Here is a 23,858-nt window from a genome sequence, read left to right as displayed (position 1 = left end):
GAAAATCAATTTCATTAAAAAGATGAACTCTGTGAAAATGAATTTTTCATCAAAGATGAGAGGTAGCCAATAGATCAGAAAAATAAACCACGGCCATAAGATGACAGAAGTAGGTCATAAACCGGATCTAAATCTGGTGATGAATACCATTAACTGTACGATCAAGAGGATCAATCATGCTAGACCATGGTCATAAGGACAGCGAACGAGCTATCGGCCAGATCTCAAGACAAAACAGGTAAGGATCTAATCCTACTGAGCAATGTATATATGGGAATCAAGACAAAGTAGACTGACTCCAAAGGATAGCAATCATGCTCAACATGTGTTGCGAAAAATTCGGCAGCACAACGGCTATACAAGGAAGTCAAGGTAAGGCAAACTCATGGTTTTCCTAATTCTAAGAAATAGGGGTTATGCTCAAAATGTTCTGGACCAAATCCGGCAGCATAACGACGCTAAACAAGGAAGTAAGGTAGGGTAAACTCATGGATTTCCTAACTCAAAGAGATAGCGATCATGCTCAAAATATTCTGGATAAAATCCGGCAGCATAACGGCTAGACAAAGGATTCCCACAACTCAACTAAAGGTATATGAACAACGGTGGTAGGATAAATTCGGAATATGGTTACCAGAGAAAGGTGACCAAATGAAGGACCGACCAAAGGTGAGAGCATATATGACAACGGGTCAAATCCTATAATCAACAGATCAAAGGACAAAACCAGGTCAAGGATATGGCAAGCAAAAGCCATTGACTAGATCTAAATCCGAATAACGAATGGATATAACCAATTGAAATGAATAAGGAACTCTAACTTAAGAGGAGAACCCTAATATACATAATCAGTATATATAGGCATATATACATACACACAAATCCTAACCAGGGGCACCAGCCCTAATTCTAATCTAGCGGAGTCAAGGAAGTCTCGACTCAAGACAGACTGATGAGTGAACTAGGACCGTGTTGTAGCCATGTAAAATGAGCTACCCTAGTCTACAAATGGGACAAAGCTCCTAACTCTAGGCTCCACATGTGTGAGCAACACATGTTCGACCTTATATGAATGTAATATACTTATATAAACCCGGGTACTTCCTAGTTAGGTTTCACTAAGTCAGTAAGTATATACATAATATATCAAACAAAATAGGGTTCCGGACTCAATCTAATGGGTACTATGCGTATGAAACATACTTAATATGTATAACAAAAGTACGCCCAATGTTATACATAGTATGCTTCATTGCTCATCGGCTGCTGTAAACACAAGTACGCCCAGTGTTTACGGCTGCAGCACCGGCGCATAGCTTGGAAATAGATTCAACAGTACCATCAGGGTGTAATGACATCCCAGTCGGGCACGCATTCAATCTATCCCGTGGAGCCAATAATAATGAAAAACAATGAAATAAGTAAAGAATAAACAATATGATAACATATGATGTGCAGTGTGTGAATCCCTTGTTTTAATTACGCACCTATCTGGTGCCCCTGGATTCTAACGATAGAATTCCCATTTAAAATGATTTTAGCTCAAATTTCTCCGAAGTTTGTAAAAATGGCATTTTTATAGAGTTAGGCAATGTTTCAAGAACTCCCCAGCAGAGTCGCCAATCTGTGGACCCCGATCCTGAGGACGGTGCCGAGGGACGTGAGATCCCTCCTGCAATCCTCTAAGATCTCCACAACGTGAAGGAGAGCTCTGCCAAGGAACTCTCGAAACGGATGCCACCCTCACAGCATAGCATGAGTGGCGATATAAAAAGAAAGAGATACATCCTGATCCGGAGCCAGGGCTCGAAACCAAGATATATCCGAAAATAACTCAGAGTCGCCATCCATGGACAAGCCATGGAACCAAAACAAATGCTCTGTTTGCAATGGATAACCAGAGATACAAAAGGTCCGTGCCTGATGACGAATGGAGAAGGTCCGAAGAGCGCCCCCAATTCGCCCGAGTGCGAACACTTGGTCTCTTATGCCATTTATTATTAACCTCGAAGAGTTTTGGGCAAAAATCATGTGAAATGGGAACGATCCTCAGGAATCGTCTATCTAAGCATGCATTTCCTGAGAATAGAAATAATAAGCACACAAAAAATAAATGAAAGAGGTGTCACCTAAGCATAGCTAGGTTATGAGTGACATACCTAATGGGTGTCTAAATTCTGATGTGCAAACACATGCAAGCTATAGCTAAATGTATAAGATCAGTACAAGAAAGTAAGAAAACACATCAAAAGAAATACAATAACTACCCAACAAATCCTAAGACTCTAAATTATTAGCCCGAGTCCTCGGATGGTCTGGTATTCATCCAAAGAAGCCTACGTATCCCCGCCTCCACGAGAATCAAGGCAACGTAGTTCTTCGCACCTATTCTAAGCTAGGATGCCTAAGACACCTAGACCTCTATCCTAGACTCGATCTAAAAGACCGGACTAGTTATTAAAGTTTATTGTACGATTATTTAAATTCCAGTGAATTGTGAATTTTAGGACACCCTATATGTCCTAGCTAAATGCAGACTAGCCCTAGGCTAATGCAGGTGGTTCCTATAACCTATGTGTAACTAGGCTGTGTGCCCTAAGGAAAACAATAGGATTGCTAACGTATCCAAGACCTAGTCATCAGTCGGCGATGTGAATCGCCAACTAACCGGACGGAGGCACTCCTAGCTAGGACAAACCCCTAACTCTAAAACACAAACAAGCACACAACAGATCAAAGACGAAATCCTAACTCTAAAACTCTTTATCTAGGACAAACTCCTAACTCTAGAGGAAGATTTTTGTTAAAACAAGGTTTTAAAGTTGAAGGGTTAAAGCATTTTTTATTTACAAAGTTTGGCTGGACTTGGGATATAAATCCCAAGCTGCACTACGTACCTCGTGAAAGAGGATCAAGCCAACGTAGTTCGAAACGAACTCTCAAACTACGCTTCTAAAAGAAACACTCAACACTTTATCTATTTTTTTTAAGGTTTTTTATATTTTTAAATGTTTTTGATATTTTTAAAGTTTTCAAATGTTTTTGAGTTTTAAATTTCTAATGTTTTTGGATTTTAAAGCTTTTCCAATGCTCAGGACCTTTAAATGTTTTCAATCTTAAAGGGAACACGCAAGTAATACCACAAACTAGGGCAAAGCCCTAAAGCAAAAGGGGAAACCCCGGATAAGCAACTAGCGTCTCAAAGAGACAAACCACAACACGTAAAGAAGTGACCCAAGAAGAGAGAAAACGATCCAAGATCCCAAGCAAGCAAAGCTCTAATAAGACCGAGTTAGCCTCTAATCAAAGCGAAGTAATCAACAACTCTAAAGGAGAAACTCCGAACTAACAACACTAAAGAGGGGAACAAATGAGTCAGAGACTCTCTAATAACACTACCGAGTCAAAGACTCACTCTAAAAGAGGAGGCCACTCTAACATGAGGCTAGGTAAGCCTCCTAAAGGGGAAACTCTCTACACGAGACAAGGCTTGTCTCCGAGACACAAATGACGTAAAAAAGGAATAAGAGACCCTGTGCATATTTGGCAAAGGTAAAACACCCAACCGGGCCGGACAGCTACCTAGCCCTAGGGTGCAACAAATGTGCGACCCAATACCCATAAGGGTAGGGGTATGAAGCCAAGCCGAGTAGGATGTTCTCCCAAAACCAAACGGCGCACAAAGAGGAGGTTTAGCAAGAGAATGAGACTGGGCGGGTCTAAAAGGAATAAGAGACCTTGTGCATATTTGGCAAAGGTGAAACACCCAGCCGGGCCGGACAGCTACCTAGCCGAAGGGTGCAACAAATGTGCAACCCAATACCCATAAGGGTAGGGGTATGCTGCCAAGCCGAGTAGGGTGTTCTCCCCAAAACCAAACGACACACAAAGAGGAGGTTTAGTAAGAGAATGAGATTGGGCAAGTCTTCTATATACAAAGGAGGGCTCAAAGTATCCATATCATTGCCCTTGCAAGAGGTAAGCAAGGCTAAGACAACTAAACTGACCAAATTGGTCTCAAATGGTTCTTACGACGGAAACCATAATCCAATGGTTCCAAGAGACACAAGATGAATCGATTTCAGTTCTTGAAGTTAGCAAATTTAAGATTTCAGGGTTTTTCAGTTTTTGGACATTTAAGGATTACCAATGGTTCTAGGGTTCACCAATTTCGGCCCAGGATAGCATCCAAGGAAGGGAATCGTGCACTCTTTCCTTGCGCAATTTAATACTTAGGTTACAGCGCCTTATTGCCTGGCATATCTCAGGATTTCCGCGGACAGTGAACCTCGGAGCCAACAACATGCTATAGCTTAGGTATTGAAATTGTCAAAGATCGGTTGCAATTGGGATACGATTATGGATGTACTGGCCATTTTTCCAGGAAAATCTAAAGATCCTAAAAATTTCTGTTTCGATGGATTAAGGAATTAATATGAGACAGAATTTTAAGGTTCCTTAGGAGCTTTGTGAAGATTTTTAATTAATTTCGAATTTTCAATGAATTTTATCAATTTTAAGCATACGAGTGATTTTACAAGTGAAATTGTTGCAAACGAATTCGAAATGAGTTGAAACTTTTACAGCAGCAAGATATGATGAAATGTAGCTTACTGAAAGACTTTTACATATTTTTACATTAAGCTCATTTTTAATTTTGATTTAACAATTAATTGATCAGATTGCAAAAATAACACAGAAACTAGTAGAGATAGAAATCTAAATTCTATGAAATTTCTACAGTAGTAAGATATACGTAAATGTAGCATGCTGTGAGATTTTCATGAATTTAGAAAACTATTTACTATCAGTTTCGGATTTTTCAATTTTCAGACCCGATTATGAATTAACACTACATCCCATATGAAAAAAGATCCAAATCACTTGAAAGTTTTACAGAAGCAAGAAGTATGGAATGTAAGACTACTGTAAAAAATTTGAGAATTTTATCTGTGATTTGATTTCAGTAACAATTCTCCCAAAATTTGATAATTTTCAAAGAAAGCATAAAATAATATACCAAACAGAATCCAAAAATTCTCAAAAATTCATGATAGAACGTATCAGTATCATATTATTTTCCAACAAAAATTCATTATTTTTGGAATCTGTTTAATATATATTTTAGTTTTCTTCATCATAAAGATATTTTTGAAGAGTTTTCTATTTTTTAAAACACGATTTTCGAGAAAATTACGACTCGGGAAAACATCCCCCAACCTTGTTCTGATATGATAAACACAAGAAAATTTTCAAATTCCAAAAAATAGATCATCCTGAGATGGCTATTTTTTTGAATTTCGTAATTACTCGACCCACATTTTAAATAAAATTCTACTCTTCACTCAAATTCTAAAAAACCTTTGATCTACTGTCCGATCCGATCCGATAGTCATTTTACTCTATTCAAGTAGAACATCGTATTAAATTTTGGGACGAAACGGAATTGAAACACTCATGCAGATCATGATTTTAAGCACACACATTTAATATTCAATTAAATTCAATTAATTGCTAAAAAACCATGCAAAATTCATAAAAAATACCGAATGATCTTGGAAAAATCAGAGAACAGTATACCAATCAGTGGTGGAATTCCTCACCGCATCCAAATGCCGAAAATTCTGAAAATCGCGCCGCCGCCCGATCCGCTCCGTTTCCTTCTTCTCTTTTTCTTTGTTTTTTTTATTTTTATTTTTCTCTCTCTTTTTTTTCTTCACAGCAGAGATAGAGAGTGTGTGAGAGATGGGGAATGAGAGTGGGAGAGTGAAAGTGATTGAGAGAGAAATAGAGAGAGTGTGAGAGTAGCAGAGAGTGTGAGATAGAACTTGAGAAATGAGAGAGATAGAGTGATGAGGAGCTGCTGTTTTTTAGGAGGGACCTTCGCTGCTGTTTCGAGGAGAGGAGAGGGGGTGAGCGGTTGAGCGATGGAGAGATAGAGGATGTTGAAAGGGTGGGAAGAGAAAGCTTTGAGAGATGAGAGGGGCTGCTGTTGAGGATGAGATGGGAGATGTTGAGAAGGTGGAAATAAATAAATAAAAAAGAAAAAGAAAGAGGGTGAGTGTGAGAGAGAGAGAGAAGGTTAGATGGAGCTGCTGTTGTGGAAAAGATCTAGGGGAGAAGGATATGGGAGATAAGGTAGGCTGCTGTCGTTCTCTCCTCCCAAAAACATAGCATGATGAGGGTGACGGAAAGAGTGAAAGAGAGGGAACAATAACTCTGTTTTTTCGGTTTTTATCTTTACTGCACAGAGAGGGAGTATGTGAGATACAGAGGGAAAGAAGAGAAGAGGGAAACAGAGTGAGGGAGAGAGAGAGAGAGAGAAAGAAAGAACGAGTAAAACAACAGAGATAGAGCCGTTGAGGCTCTGTTTTCTGTCGTTTTATTTTTCTTTCCTTTTGTGTTTTTCTTCTCTTAGTGGGCTGTAGATGGTTGGGTATAGACGAAGGATCGAGATGGGCTATGGAAGAGGGGTTAACGGAGAGAATAGAGATCGTGGAGAGTGCAAGGGACTAAGAGAGAGCTGTTGTTCTCTCCTCCCACGAAAAACAGAGCCTCTGTCCTTTTTTTTTTTGTTTCCCTTTTTTTTTTTTTTTTTCTTCCTGGTTCTTTTTCTTAGCAGAGAGACCCCTGGAAAAGGTAGGGGAGAGGAGGTTGAGAAGAAGTTGAGATTCCCCTGTGAGAGCCCGTCCCCTCGAAGGAGAAGACTGCTGTTTTTATCCCCTCCGAGAAAATTGCCATGGGGAGCAAACGAAAAAATTTTCCTTTTTTTTTTTCAAACACTCCCCCACTTTTTATTCTCTATTCTTTTCTCTTTCATCATGCCAATCAAATTCTCCAAAAATGACATCTGCCCATGCCCATCTGTCAGTTCCCATTGTCAGCTTCTTTATATAAAGATCACCCATCAACTGCCATGCCCATCCGTCAATTCCCATTATCAGCTTCTTTATATAAAGACCCCCCAATCAACTGCCGGTTCTGTTCTTCCCTCCATGCTTTTCACAAGAAAAAATAGCCAGTGGCTATTTAAATATTAGGGACATAAAGGAACTGCCGTTTTGATTTTTCTTTCTCCCATGCTTTCATATGAAAAATGGCAAGTGGCTATTTAAATATTATGGACAAGCATTGTTGCTATGCATGTTCTCCATCCGATGCAAGACAATGTACATGGACATTGGATTTTGTTACTAATCAATAAGAATGCCCATAATGATTGGATGATAATTCATTTCTAACATAGAGGGCTGACACCTTGGCGTAATCCACAACATCCATTCAATTAAGTCACTATATTGATTAACTTGTACCCCTAATAAGTCCCTTTAGGTGGTCCAAACCACTCAACTAACATGCCTCAATATAAATAGATCACCCTCTTATCCCCTTCTATAGGATGATCTTAGCTATTTAATTGATGGGCCGCGACGCAAATTGGCTGCCAAGATCATTTCCATTGAGTGATCCGAACTGTCTAAATGACGGGCAACAATGCGAATTGGTTGCATCCCGCAATTCATTCCTTGGGCTGATCCATACCATCCAATTTATATGGGCTGCAATCAAAACGATTCGCTCTCCTCAAATCCTCCTCGTAGGATGATCTTAACCGTACAAGTGACAACCCTTAATGTAAATATGCTGCAGCTCTAGAAATCAGCCCCTTAGGACGATCCAAACCGTCCGAATGATGGGCCACAATTGATGATCTTGACCGTTCAAATAGTGGGCTGTGATGTGATTAGTTGTACCCTTGAAATTATCTCCGTAGAATGATCCACCTTGTCCAATTGATGGGCTGTCATCTTAAGATTTTTTTATTTTTCATAATATAGAGCCCATGCCAGACGAAATACGCTATGCCCTCCATGGATATTGGTTTCGTTTATGCCTTTCATCAAAACAAAATGCGGACCCCCCTGTTTGATCCAAATCTAAACAAATGCTCAAGGCGGGCCCACCAAACGGATCCAAATTCTCTTTTGCTCGGATTCTTATGAATAATCTCTCTCAACACTTAACGGAAAAATGCGAAACATGGCGGAAATGATTGGATGGGGTTTTGCCCAAGCATAGCGAACTTGGGTCCGATCAAAATAGGGTGTCTACAGGTATACTCGCATAATGGTGCTGGGATTACATCTCTCCATCTCCTGAGCATATGCAGGAAGGATGCGGTAAGAAGCCTCCGCATTTCCACACATAATTTCGTGTATAATGACCTTCGCATTGAAAGCCTTCGTATAGCTTAAGGTTATACTCCACTTATCCTTGACGTATGCTCTTATCAAACTAGGTGTCACGTCTCCTGGACGGGGAAATAATCCTAGGCAGGTTTCAGCTGCCCAAGATGCTGTGGCAAGGGGATGATCATTACCACTCATCGTACTTGAGCATATATGCTCTGGCACAAACCTGTTCACCCTGACAGAATCCAGGTAATTTGTCCCAGTAATTCAACCAGGTGTTCCGGGCAACTAGTAGATACAACAACGTATAAATTGAACAATTTTCGTGTGAGTAAGTATCATGTGTAGTAACAAGGTTCCCAAAATCATTGCCACTTTGTACAGAAAAACGAACAACTCCATCCCTAAGTAAAGAAAGGAGGTGCGAAGGACACTCCGGACCTACAAGAGAAAGTTGGTACAATCAATAACAATTATCGGTTTAATATGAAAATCATATCGAGTGCGTAATAATGAAACATACCTGTTCTGTGTAGGTGCGGATGGACCGATGGGAGTCATATTTAACTGACGATTTACGATGGGAGGATTTTTACACGTTCTTTTGTTATGTCCAGGCTTCTCACATGATTTGCAGTTGTGATGTTTTCCAAATTGCAGCCCTCTCTCTATTCGTACTTTTTTGGGTCGTCCTGGCTGTCGTCTTACTCGCGGTGGCAATAGTACTACTAAATCATTGGATGGCTCGAGCCATTGTGTTCGATCTAAAGTTGGATGAATCACCTCCTCATACGTACTCCGATATGTTGAAGCCAAAAACCAATCCTGGCAGTATTTATATCGGTCAAGCTTATTTAATCCCATAGCTGCTATGGCATGCCCACACGGCAATCCCATCGTTTGGAAAAGACCACACGTACATGTTTTCTTCTCTAAATCCACACTATCCGTATGAATGGATGAGAGCACTTCATATTCATTCCAACTACACGTGCGGGGTAGAAACTTACTGCCAAACGAACATGATATGTCCAACCACTTTTCTGCTCTATGAGTTAAATGCGTTTTCCATGTAGCCGCAGCTTTCCGGCGAAACTGGAAGAAGTCTTGTACTTTCCATCTAGTGTGATCGACTAGAGCAGCAATCGGCAACTCCCTTGCGCCCTTCAATACGTTGTTGAAGCACTCTGCTGCATTAGTGGTGAGCACATTCCACCTGGCCCCTTTAAAATGTACATTAGCCCAATTTTCTTTAGGAATCTCAGATATCCATTTCTCTGCTTTTTCATTCTTTGCTTTTATGAGTTCCATCGCCTCCTTATGGTCACTCTCCCTTAAGGCATATGCCGCTCTCGAAAATAGTTTACAAAGTTTTTGACTCTTAAAGGTCTTCAACAGATTGGCATTGAGGTGACGAATACAGTAGCTATGGTATGATCCCGGTAATGCTTCAGCAACAGCTCTAACCAGACCCTTCATCCGATCGGAGGAAATCGTAAATTCATTGTTGTTTTTTTCTACTGGCATCACTCTCTGGCGGAGTAAAAGAAGAAACCATAGCCAACTGTCAAAGTTCTCGTTCTCAACCACAGCAAAAGCTAACGGAAATAATCCACCATCACCATCTAGAGTTGTCGCAGCTAATAAGATTCCTTTATATTACATGGAAGTGCTCTTATGTTCAGTTGTATCTTCCTCTGTCTCATTAAAAATTGGATCCTCATAATCTTCATCCAAGTCTACTGAATATCTGCCAACCCGATCAACATTAGAGTAACAATAATGGAATCATAAATTCATCAATGGAATCACAATTCAATACACGGATAGTACCTATTGTTGGTATGTCCTTCGCCATGTCGTCTTCGTTTGCTGGGAGCTTCAGCTGCAATAGGTGTTGCTGACACTGCACGAACGGAATTATTTTTGGGACTCAAAGCAGGTTCGATTGGAGTAGAAGCTTCATAATGTTCATTTATCTGAACTACATTTCTGAGCAATGAAAATTTCCACATGAGATAATATTCTAATGGAATGAGAATTTAAAGAATGCCAAAGTCCAGCTGAGTTAATATTTTACCTCTTCATGGGTGCAGATATAATTTCTCCAACTCTGTACTCTTTACGTATGTACAGGCTGATAGAATTAAAGAGGCTATTCTCAAAAACCATCATCACCATACCTAGGTCATGATCATTTCGAATGTCGCATAACACGATTTGATATGGATCCATGACATATCGACATTTTATAGATAATGACACGCGACATCCAGTGGTCCCAATCCTTTGGTGAATTAGAGACCGAAATTCCAGAAAATTTATATGGCGATTCACAGTTAAACACATTTTCGTCCCGCCAATATATTCGAATGATACTTCATCCTTCAAGTACCCATCAACGTGTAACATAAAAGAAGCCCTGTTTTCCACCATTTTTGCACACCCTGTTTCGATCAGAACCATTATTAGTACACTTATCATATTAATTGGACCAAAACATAACTATTACACTTTTCGAAGCACATTTTATAAGCCGAAACCACTACGGAACCACATTTTCTACGTCGGAACCATTACGGAAACACATTTTTCACCCCGAAACCATTAGGGAACCACATTTTTCACTCCGCAACCACTAGGGAAGCACATTTTATAAGCCGAAACCACTACGGAACCACATTTTCTAAGGCGGAACCATTACGGAATCACATTTTTCACCCCGAAACCATTAGGGAACCACATGTTTCACAACGGAACCAGTAGGTAAGCACATTTTATAAGCCGAAACCACTACGGAACCACATTTTCTAAGGCGGAACCATTACGGAACCACATTTTTCACCCCGAAACCATTACGGAACCACATTTTTCACAACGGAACCAGTAGGGAACCACATTTTATAAGTCGAAACCACTACGGAACCACATTTTCTAAGGCGAAACCATTACGGAACCACATTTTTCACCCCAAAACCATTACGAAACCACATTTTTCACAACGGAACCAGTAGGGAACCACATTTTATAAGCCGAAACCACTACGGAACCACATTTTCTATGGTGGAACCATTACGGAACCACATTTTTCACCCCGAAACCATTAGGGAACCACATTTTTCACAATGGAACCAGTAGGGAACCACATTTTATAAGCCGAAACCAATACGAAACCACATTTTCTACGTCGGAACCATTACATAACTACATTTTTCACCCCGAAACCATTAGGGAACCACAGTTTTCACCCCGGAACCACTATGGAACCACATTTTATAAGCTGAAACCAGTACGGAACCACATTTTCTTCGTCGGAACCATTACGGAACCACATTTTTCACCTCGAAACCATTACTGAACCACCTTCTTCACCCCGGAACCCAGAAGGATGCCCATTTTATAAGCCGAAACCACTACGGAACCACATTTTCTACGTTGGAACCATTACATAAACACATTTTTCACCCCGAAACCATTAGGGAACCACATTTTTCACCCCGCAACCACTAGGGAACCACATTGTATAAGCCGAAACCACTACGGAACCACATTTTCTATGGCGGAACCATTACGGAACCACATTTTATACCTCGAAACCATTAGAGAACCACATTTTTCAACACGGAACCACTAGGGAACCACATTTTATAACCCGAAACCACTACGGAACCACATTTTCTACGGCGGAACCATTACGGAACCACATTTTACACCCCGAAACCATTAGGGAACCACATTTTTCACAACGGAACCAGTAAGGAACCACATTTTATAACCCGAAACCACTACGGAACCACATTTTCTACGTCAGAACCATTACAAAACCACATTTTCTACGTCGGAACCATTACGGAACCACATTCTTCACCCTGAAACCATTACTGAACCACCTTCTTCACCCCGGAACCCAGAAGGAAGCCCATTTTATAAGCCGAAACCACTATAAAATGTGCTTCCATAATGGTTCCGCGGTAGAAAATGTGGTTCCGTAGTGGTTTCGGCTTATAAAATGTGGTTCCCTAGTGGTTCCGGACTAGAAAATATGGTTCCCTAGTGGTTCCGATGTATAAAACATGGTTCCCTAGTGGTTCTGGGATATCAAATGTGGTTCCCTAATGGTGCCGAGGTATGAAATGTGGTTCCTAATGGTTCCGGGGTTGAAAATGTGGTTCCCTAATGGTTCCGGGGTGGAAATAGTGGTTCCGTAGTGGTTCCGAACTATAAAATGTGGTTCCGTAGTGCTTTCGGCTTATAAAATGTGGTTCCCTAGTGGTTCCGGGATAAAACAATGTGGTTCCGTAGCGGTTCGGAGGTATAAAATGTGGTTCCCTAATGGTTCCGGTGTTGAAAATGTGGTTCCCTAGAGGTTCGGAGGTATAAAATGTGGTTCCGCAATGGTTCAGGGGTATAAAATGTGATTCCGTAGTGGTTCCGGGTTATAAAATGTGGTTCCCTAGTGGTTCTGAGGTATAAAATGTGGTTCCGTAGTGGTTTGGACTTATAAAATGTAGTTCCCTAGTGGTTCCGGGATAAAAAATGTGGTTCCGTAGCGGTTCCGAGGTATAAATTGTGGTTCCCTAATGGTTCCAGTGTTGAAAATGTGGTTCCCTAGTGGTTCCGAGGTATAAAATGTGGTTCCGTAGTGGTTCCGGGGTATAAAATGTGGTTCCGTAGTGGTTCCGGGGTATAAAATGTGGTTCCCTAGTGGTTTCGACTTATAAAATGTGGTTCCGTAGTGGTTCCGATGTCAAAATTGTGGTTCCCTAATGGTTCGGAGTATAAAATGTGGTTCCGTAGATTACCATACAATGTCCCAGAACCATCACCACAACCATAGAAAGTGACATGTGCACTACAACCATAGAAAGTGACATGTTCACTACACCATCCACTTTCACAGCCATGAACAGACCTAAACATGCTGAGAAGGGCTGCTAGCCAAGAAAATCCATGACAGGAGTCTGAAACTGAAAGTCTAGTTGCACAAAGGGGAAACCCGCCTTCTATGACGATCTCGGTCTCCTCTTCTGATAGTTTCATTAACAAAATTTTGCTTCATCTTCAAAAAAAAGAAAAAAAAAGGAGGGAAAACCCAAAAAACTTCTACTCAACTGTCACCAACTTCATATAAAATCATTAAAGAATAGAAGATATAATGAAATATCTGAAGATTTTCTAAAGAAAACAGTCTGAAATATAAATGAGATAACCAACAAAACCACAAACAATAAAATCCATGACAGGCGTCTAAAACTGAAAGTCTAGTTGCACAGAGGGGAAACCCGCCTTGTATGACCATCTCGGTCTCCTCTTCTGATAGTTTCATTAACAAATATAAACCATAGTAACATATCACTTCATAACAAATATCAACCATATAACGATCAAAGTCATCCATGGTACCGGGCCAGAAGAAAATCTCGTCGCCTGTGGTGGGAAGAGAGTTGACTTCACAAAACTTCTCCATGGTCATGCGAAAGGTTTTATTATTGACTGTGGACTGGAAGAACTTATAATCTTCGTCGACTCTATAATTGGCATAGAATTGTTTCACAAGAGTCGGGTATGAATCGCAGTGTACTCCGAGAAAATTGACCCATCCAAAGGCCACAAAAAAGGGATCGAACATCATATGCAGCAAGATCTTCAAAGACGATTTTCCTACCTCGCAATATGCCCTTCCTTTCTATACGACGGACGGAGGATGCCACCTTCACGGAGCCGACCTCGACATCCTCCTCTCCTTCGCCCGTATATTCGGCTTCCTCGGAGGGAGGGGAGGGAGGGGAGGGCTCACGGACAGCCTTCCCTTTCCGTTTGCGGCTGGAAGAGCCTTCGGGCACAGTGGCAGTCTTCTTCGCGTTCTTCGTGTTCTTCGTACGCGGCATGATCTCTATATTGGGGTTTTGGCTTAGGTTTTTAGGGGGTTGCAAATACGAAAAAGGGAACCACTTCCACTTCTTCTCTGCAGAAACCAGGACAAGATACTTGAACGAAAAGAAACTTCAAACACACTATTATTCCATTCACAAAAGTACGATGCAGTATAACACACTTCAAACCACATTTAATTACTATTACACACATGGAACACTATATAGATACTTGAATTTAAAAACATTTACAAACTTCAAACAAAACCACTCTTTACAGACTCCGAACCACTTCAAACCACTGTCACAGGATCCTTGGAACCACTAAAACAACATTTCGAATCACATATTACGAAATTGGAATTAGTATTTATCGCAGAGAGGATCCATTCATACCATTGAAACCACTCAAAACCATTGAAACCCCAAGTGAAAGCCTTCAACGCATTGAATGAAACCCTTTCACACCGAAAATGAAAAATGCTGAAATACCAAGTCAAATGAAACCCTTTCGAACAACAATTTCGACAGTTGGAACCACATATTAGACTGTTGGAACAAATTACTGATTAGCGGATCCAGGGAACCTTAAATTACACAGTTGGAACCAATATTACTAGATAGAGGATCCATCGAATACTGCTTCCAACTTTCTAATATTTGGTTCCATGGATCCAACTTCCATGGAATACTGGTTCCAATTTCATAAGCCCTAAATAAAACCCTTTCAAACCCCAATGCAACCATTGAAACCCTAATGCTCTGTTTGGTTGCCGGGTTTTTTTTGTTCCTGGGAGTTATGTGGGAGAGAGTTAGTTAAATTTTGGTCCCATCCCATGTTTGGTTGCCTTTTAGCACTAGGTTTATTTTAATCCCACTCTTGTAATGATTACTTGTGGGGTGAATTTTTTAATCCCACTTTTGTAATGATTGCCTTTTCATCCCATCCCAAGATAACCCCAGGAACAAAAATAAACTCAGGAACCAAAAATAAGCTTCAGAAGAATTTTTTTCTACCCAACAGTTCAACCAACCAAACAAAGGTTTTTTTTTTCCCACCATATCTCCCAGGCTATTTATTTCTCCCACATAACTCCCAGGAACAAAAAAAACCTGCCAACCATACAGAGCATAAATGAATCCTTCAAACCATTAAATCCATTAAAACCCTATATGAAACACTAATGCTCTGTTTCGTTGCCCGGTTTTTTTTGTGGGAGTTATGTGGGAGAGAGTTAGTTAAATTTTGGTCCCATCCCATGTTTGGTTGCCTTTTAGCACTAGGTTTATTTTAATCCCACTCTTGTAATGATTACTTGTGGGATGAATTTTTTAATCCCACTTTTGTAATGATTGCCTTTTCATCCCATCCCAAGATAACCCCAGGAACAAAAATAAACTCAGGAACCAAAAATAAGCTTCAGAAGATTTTTTTTCTACCCAACATTTCAACCAACCAAACAAAGGTTTTTTTTTTTCCCACCATAATCCGGTCAACCAAACATGGGATTTTTATTTTACCAGGATACTTCTAGGACTTTTTTTTTCCCACCTATCTCCCAGGGTATTTTTTTCTCCCACATAACTCCCAGGAACAAAAAAAACCCGGCAACCATACAGAGCATAAATGAAACCATAAATGCAACCATAAACCATTGAAACCTTTTCAAACCTTAAATGAAACCCTATGAACTAGAGTGAAATCCAACATGAAATATGCCGAAACCATTGAAAACCTAAATGAAACCTTTTGAAACCATTGAAACCCATTGAAATCCTAACTGAAACCCCTTAAACCATTGCAAGCATTGAAACCCTAAATGAAAGAATTGAAACCCCAACTAAAACCCTAACTCAAACCATTGACAACTATTGAAATCCTAAATCAACCCTAAATTTTACCCTAAACCATTGAAATACTTTGAAACCCAAAATGAAAATAATGAAACCCTACATGAAACCCTTTCAATCCCAAAATGTTGTTTGAAACCCTAAATGAAACCCTTTCAAACCATTGAAACCATTGAAACCAAACCCTAAATTAACCCATTCAAACCACTGAAACCATTGAAACCCTAAATTAAAGCATTGAAAAACCCTACATCAAACCCTAAACCATTCAAACCCATTGAAACCCTAAATGAGATCATTGAAACCATTTAAAGCCCTAAATCAAACCCTTTCAAACCAAAAATCAATGCCCAACCATTGAAAACCTACAAACCCTATATCAAAATATTTTGTTCCTAACAATTAATAGTTCCAGCCCATTGAAACCCTCAAAATTCCAAAACCCTCCAAATGAAACCCCTTCGAAACCATTTCAAAGCCTTAAAAATTACATACTAATGCATATCCGTTTCACACACTAGTCAAGAGGCACTTAAAAGAGCTTCAGAGAGCAATGTAGAGCAACATACATTGTTAGAAGTGTGTGAGATCCAACCCCTAAAAAAAAAACCCAAAATAAACTAAACCCTAGAAGAAATATTTGAAAATTACCTTCGTGTAGGAGAGGAAACTGAATTCCGGCGAGAGGGGGTGGTTTCCGTCGACTATGTCGTGCTTCCGGCGAGTAGAACGGGCTTCGGGAGAGACGTACGAGGTCGACGGCGAGTTTCTCCGGCGAGATAAACCATCGTTTGGGAAGAGAGAATGGGAAAAGTGACAAACGGTGAAAGTTTATGGGTCTCCTGCTTCCGACGAGTACAACGGCCGTCGGGAGCGACGTCGGAGACGAGGTCGACGGCGAGTTTCTCCGGCGAGTCGTTTGGGAAGAGAGAAACAGAGAGAAGGTTAAAACGTAAAAATAAGGGTTAAAAGTAAAAACTCATGGGTTAAAAGTAAAACTAAAGAGGGGTATTTTCGTCTTTTAAAAACCTGACAACCCCTCTTTTACAAATTCTGCAACTCTACCCTTACTTCACAATATCATGAAATCTTTGCATTTTCCTAACAAATTTTCCTAAGTATTATTCTAAATTCTAAATAAAATCCTGGGCTTCACCCAATCGCTAGAAAATGCATCATCTTCTACTCTTCTAGCATTCTCTAGGAATCTTTTACATGATAAACAAACAGTACTTTGAGAAATATATTTGAAGACTAACTAAAGAGAACTTCACTACTGTTTCACCACGAGACCACTTAACTAATACCCTATGGGGACATTGACAACACAACCAAACGGGCTCAGGTTTGCCGCTATCAGTGATTAGGTGAAACCTTCTTCACTATCTCCCTAAAATCCATCTCTATTTATTGCTCATGGGAACATAGTGCGACCGGGCACATTATCACTGTTGCATTGGGCTGTGAACTGCGCTTTACCAGATCGATAAACATTAGGAGTAAAGATGAATCTCAAAAGTTTATTCAAGTTTATTGATTAGGGCACCCGGATGAATAAGCTGGAAAAGCAACATTGAATTGGTCATCAAATGGATCAATCATTACTCGAGGTGGACAAGCTCTAAAGAGAGCATTTAGAAACCATTCCTAAACTCTTGTTCACCGAAAATAATAAATCCCTAGGAAAAGACAGTAAAATGATGTCATTTTCCCATTCCAAAGGTTGTTTGGTTGGCATTTAATTGATTTTGTGATCCACGTTATTCTCCTCATACTCTAAGGTGGATTCCTAGCTGGCCACTGCTCCCATTTTCTAACAAAATGGAGCGTAAAATGGGATTCAGAATGAGAAAAACGAAGAGAAGCAGCAACCGTTAGGGAAATGATTTTAACACTCTACTCTTCTGATATGTAGCTAAAAGTTCTAGTCTTTTAGTGTTTAAAGGGCTGTCAAAATGTTATTTACATTTCCAACAAAGCTCTGACAACAATTAAAAACTAAAATACAAGAATCTTTCGCCACATATAAAATGAGTGTTGTGCTAAACTCATTTCCCTATCATTTTCCTCTAAATTATGTTAAGTAAACATTTATATTTTTTCTTTCAGAATTATTTTTTTTCCCGCAATCCAAACATAGTAAAAAGAATCTTGACATGGTGAAGACTGAAGGACATGCGTGGCCGAGGAGGAGAAAGTTAAAAAAAAATTACAAGCTATTCCCATCCACATCATTATAAGAATCTAAGCTAACCTTTCATGTCTGTGTAAATGTGACTTGGATCTAGTCAAAGATAGGTACAATTGGGACCGTTGATCTTGTGGCTCACCATGAGGCATGGCAGACTGGACATCCCACTCTTAAAATTAATGCCTACAAACATTAGCGGTTCATCTTCTACTGTGTGCTCTGTTTGGTTGCCACGTGTTTGGCATCCTCAACAATGTTCAAAGTAGAAAAATGTTTTTTTGGTAACTTTTATGGTGCTTGGTAGCCAATTTAACACCACAATCCATAGAGATTACTAGACAAGATTTAAAGCTAATTAATACTTTTCCAGTGACGTGGCATCCATGTGTTGGAAATCTGCTGCGGAGATGGGAGAGATAGATAAGAATGGAAATGCTTCAAGGCGCGATGTCGCTTTCCTTATGCTTTGTTTGGTTACTGGTAGATGTTGGGAGGATTTAGAGAAGAAGAAGTCAAAGGGAGATTAAAGCAAATCAAAAGGAAATCAGTCAACGGGGAGATTGAGAGTAAATCTAAAAGATGTTGTTTGGTTTGGCCAAGATTTGCCACTTCCTAATAAAATTATACCGGGCAAAAAGTGACCCGAACCCGCGGGTCCACCCGGCCCGCCCGTAAATTACAAGTCCGAGTCACCAATCTGTGACCCGTTTGAAATTGACCAGCGGGTCCACCCGGCCCGTCAAAACAGGCCAGGCCGGGTGGACCTGCGGGTGCCCGTAGATAAGTGCAAAAGTTTTATTTTGGCCTTTTTTTTGCCGTAATTGTCATAATTTTTTAATTTTCTTTGTAGTTTTTTTCGGTAATTGTCATATGTTAGTACATCCTTTCGGTATTTTTTTTCGTAATTTTCCTACTTTGCTTCCATTTTTCCGTAACTTTTCATTTAAACTTAGTACTTCTGCCACAAATCCGTAATGATTACTATGTTTTGCTATTATGTTTTTGCTAGCCACCTTTGCATCCATGTTACTTCTGCCAATCTTTGCATCAAAGGATGGGCCACAAGCCGACAAGTGGCCTCGGCGAAGGTGGCTAGCAAATTCCTATATATATATAAAAAAATCTTAAAAAATACGGCAAAAATTCGGGTGACCAGCGGGTTGACCCAGCCCGTAAGGGCCGGGCACAGGTCCAGGCCGGGCACAGGTCCAGGCTCAGCGACCCGTAATTGCCAGGTCTAAATAAAACTCAAAAGATAAGATTTGCCCAAGAATTTCTCCCATTTTTTCTTCATTTTGGAGAAATGTGTTGAGGGAGTTTAGAGGATTCCACGTCAGCAGATAAGGGCCCGACAACTCCAGTGGTCAAACTCCCCATTTTTGCTAAATTCCAAACCAAACAACTTTAAGCAAATCAGTAGAATAACATTCCCTGGTATTTTCCTCAAAAAAAGGTAACCAAACAGAGCATAAGACAATATTCGCCCCCACCAGTAAGTGTGCAAGGGGTACCACGAATATGCCTCCAAGATACAATGAAGCCCGGTGTCTAAACCATATGCCTCCAAGATACAATGAAGCCCAATGTGTACACCGATATGTTTGTTGACGCTTTGCACTAAGCGGAAACAAACCTAAGAATCACCTTTAGAACAAATAAGTATTTGAGACCCCTATTTCTGTTGAAAACACACCCTTACAGGGCACTTCTTTAGAGCGGGTTTGATTCTGGCCGTTAGATCGCGCCCATCCGCTACTCTACGGTCCAGATCAATCCTGAAGTGATTGTTGGGTTGTGTAAAAATCCTTTGGACTCTTGACCGTTGTGCAGAAGGGACACAACCAACGTCATCGTCCTCTAGCCGTTACACTCCGATCTGACGGTTTGGATTGCACCCGCGGCGTGCAAAGTGCGCCTAAAAAGCGCCAATAAAGCGCCCTATAGCCCACGCCGCGCGCGTTGCACCGTCCCGCGGGTCCACACCCAATGACTATAGCCCATTGTGTATTAAAACTAAAGTCCATTGTGTATTAAAACAAAAGAGAAAAGAGGGAAAAGCTATTTAAACTTTTCTCCACATTTTTTGTAATCTTATGTGGGACTATCTTTCAAAAGCACATTTTTCTCTCTTCTCATAAAAGAAATCATTTTTACCAAACAAAATCACTATGTTTATAAAATACTTTTAAAACACCCTGTTTTGAAAATTACACTAACACCATGTTCCCTACTTATACCTTCCATGCCATCCTCCTCAAAAAAAGAAAAAATCCTCAGGTAGAATTTTGCTCTCTCTCTCTCTCTCTCTCTCTCTCTCTCTCTCTCTCTCTCATAGCATGGACGTGTATATCTCACGGCATTTTGGAAAAATTCAAAATAATATTTCCTTTTCTCTTCTGCTGATATCTGTAGTAGGTGAAAATATCTGTAGCAGGTGGGACGTGCATCTGTAGTAGAATTGGATAATATCTATGCCTGAATTGGATAATATCTGTAGCAGGTGAGACGTGCATCTGTAGTAGAATTGGATAATATCTATTCATGAATTGGATAATATCTGTAGTAGGTGGGAAAAAGAGAAGATAAATATCCGTAGTAGGTGAAAACCAATTTAGGAATAGACCATTTTACCCTTGACTGTAGAGATATATAGATGAGATGAAGTATAACATTAAAGGGCCAGATGGTAAAGAAATCAAACATGGATGTGTAAATCTCATAGCATTTTGGAAAAATTCAAAAAATTCTCTAATTTCTCTTCTGCTATATATATATATTAGTAAAAAAACCTGTGCGATGCACGGGGGCGCCAAAAAAATAGAGTAAACCTAGATTTTAAGTGGAATGAGAAGGATTAACAAATGAAAACTATAGTGAAACAAAAAGGTCAGAAGATACACATATTAACCCACTAAACCTGTATAAAGGAAATAAAAGAAGCATTTTGGGATTTGCTAGCGTCCATCGCACAAGGCATTTCGTGGATGGTCTGTTACATGTCAGAGTAACCGCCAAGGTTCACGTTTCAGCAGATTTTGTCTTTATTCATGAGGTGCAGTTCCTTGTCAAAGAAATTTATTCTAAAATTCAACTTCCAAGATATTTTCGTTTGGGAAGAGAGAAACAGAGAGAAGGTTAAAACGTAAAAATAAGGGTTAAAAGTAAAAACTCATGGGTTAAAAGTAAAACTAAAGAGGGGTATTTTCGTCTTTTAAAAACCTGACAACCCCTCTTTTACAAATTCTGCAACTCTACCCTTACTTCACAATATCATGAAATCTTTGCATTTTCCTAACAAATTTTCCTAAGTATTATTCTAAATTCTAAATAAAATCCCCAAATCGCTAGAAAATGCATCATCTTCTAGTTTTTTAGTGCGACCGGGCACATTATCACTGTTGCATTGGGCTGTGAACTGCGCTTTACCAGATCGATAAACATTAGGAGTAAAGATGGATGTCAAAAGTTTATTGATTAGGGCACCCGGATGAATAAGCTGGAAAAGCAACATTGAATTGGTCATCAAATGGATCAATCATTACTCGAGGTGGACAAGCTCTAAAGAAAGCATTTAGAAACCAACCCCAAACTCTTGTTCACCGAAAATAATAAATCCCTAGATAAAGAAAGTAAAATGATGTCTTTTTCCCTACCAAGGGTTGTTTGGTTGGCATTTAATTGATTTTTTTATCCACGTTATTCTCCTTGTAGTTTGAGGTGGATTCCTAGTTGGCCAAGGTTCTGCTCCCATTTTTCAACCAAATGGAGCGAAAAAATGGGATTCAGAATTAGAAAAACGAAGAGAAGGTAGCGTTAGAGGGACCTTCGATTTATGATGATGCCCCTAAAAATAAGCTTTAACTATATCATTTGGGAAATGATTTTAGCACTGCACTCCTCTTTTAGTGTTTAAAGGGCTGTCAAAAACTCAAAATGTTATTAATTTACATTCCCCAAAGGCTCTGACAACACCAAATAAAAACTAAAAGACAAGAAGCTATCGCTACATATAAAAAGAGTGGAGTGCTAAAATCATTTCCCTCTCATTTTCCTCTAAATTATGCTAAGTAAAGATTTTTCCAATATTTTTTCTTTGAGAAATTTGTTTCCCGCAATCCAAACATAGTCCTAGGGTCACTAAAAAGAATCTTGACATGGTGAAGATTGAAGAAGGACGTGCGGAGGGGGAGAAAGTTACAAAAAATTACAAGCTATTCCTATCCACATATCATTACCGTTTGGTTGCCGGGTTTTTTTTTCTTCCTGGGATTTATGTGGGTAAAGTTAGGAGACAAAAGAGGAGACAAGCATTAATTAGAGAAAGATATTACGATGAGTGGAGAGAGAAGGTAGAGAGAGAAAGAGAGACCACCATTTTCAAGATAAGATTTTGCTGATGTCACCAAGAAAAAGCTGATGTGACCACTAAATATTCTCCCACATAAATCATAGGAAAAAAAAAACCCAGCAACCAAAAGGAGACTCATCCCACTCTTAAGATTAATGCCTGCAAACATTAGCTATTTACCTTCTCTCATGGAGCTCTGTTTGGTTGTCCCATACCTGGCATCCTCAAGGATGTCCCAAGTAGAAAAATGCCTCTTTAGTAACTTTTATGGTGTTTGGTAGTTGATTTAGCACCACAATCCTTAGAGACTGCTAGACAAGATTCAAAGCTAATTAGGGTGTGTTTGGCGTACCATTTGAAATAGCGTTTAAAACGCCATTTTGCAAAACGGTGTTTTGCCAAACGGCGTTTTCATGTTTGGTTGGCCAGATCAAAATGGCATTTTAAACGGCAAACGGAGGTATTGTGTGTTTGGTTGCAAATGCCCCAAAATGGAGTTTTAGTGGTAAAATGACCAAAAAGGGCATTTTTGGTTGGCTTCAATGTAACTCAACTACTCTCTCATTAGGCCCAATATTAAAAGGTCATTAGAATCTCATTCAAACACTATTAAAATTAAACATCATTACCAAAAAAAAAAAAAGGCTATACCTTTGGGGTTCTTCTCCTTCTTCTTCTTAACGGCCGGATTTGCCGAATTTGACGAATGAGTGGAGGCGTTGAGGCAGTGAGGCGGACGAGTGGGTTTGCAACTTTGCAAAGTAGATGAAGGAAGTAAGAAACCAGGGTTTCTTTTAATTCTTTTGTCTTTAAAAAATTAAAATTAAGAGATCATATAATGATATCAGCAGGCCCTTGTTTGGAATTAAATATTAACAATTTAACAAATTTGTGTCCTCAAGAGTGATATTAACACCCCCACTTTTTTGGTATTTGACGTAATGCATAAAGTCATACGCATATATGTAAAAATGGGTTTTGGTAAGGGCAAACACGTTAAAACCCACAGCCCAAAAACTCCGTTCAAAACGGCGTTTTGCAAACGGACCTCCCCCCCTCCGTTTGCAAAACGCCGTTTTGAGGTTTCAAATGGCGTTTCAAACGGTGGCTGCACACCCAAACACTCACAAACGGCCGTTTGGCTCCAAAATGGTGTTTCAAACGCCAAACGGTGTTTTAAACGGTACGCCAAACACACACTTAATGTTTTTCTAGTGACGTGGCATCCATGTTCCCTCGTTATACCTTCCATGCCATCCTCATCAAGAGAGGAAAAATTCCTCAAGTAAAATTTTGCCTTTTCTCCTTTTCTCTCTCCCCTCTCTCTCCCTCTTCTCTTTCTATATATTGGTAATGACACCTCCTCCCATCACTCTCACAGGATAGGCAACCACGCACTACTT

Source organism: Tasmannia lanceolata, unplaced genomic scaffold (genome assembly GCF_043159265.1).
Source record: "Tasmannia lanceolata isolate RefF3 unplaced genomic scaffold, GAP_Taslan_0.1 ptg000008l, whole genome shotgun sequence".
Classification (NCBI taxonomy): domain Eukaryota; kingdom Viridiplantae; phylum Streptophyta; class Magnoliopsida; order Canellales; family Winteraceae; genus Tasmannia; species Tasmannia lanceolata.
Note: the sequence above shows the minus strand (reverse complement) of the source record.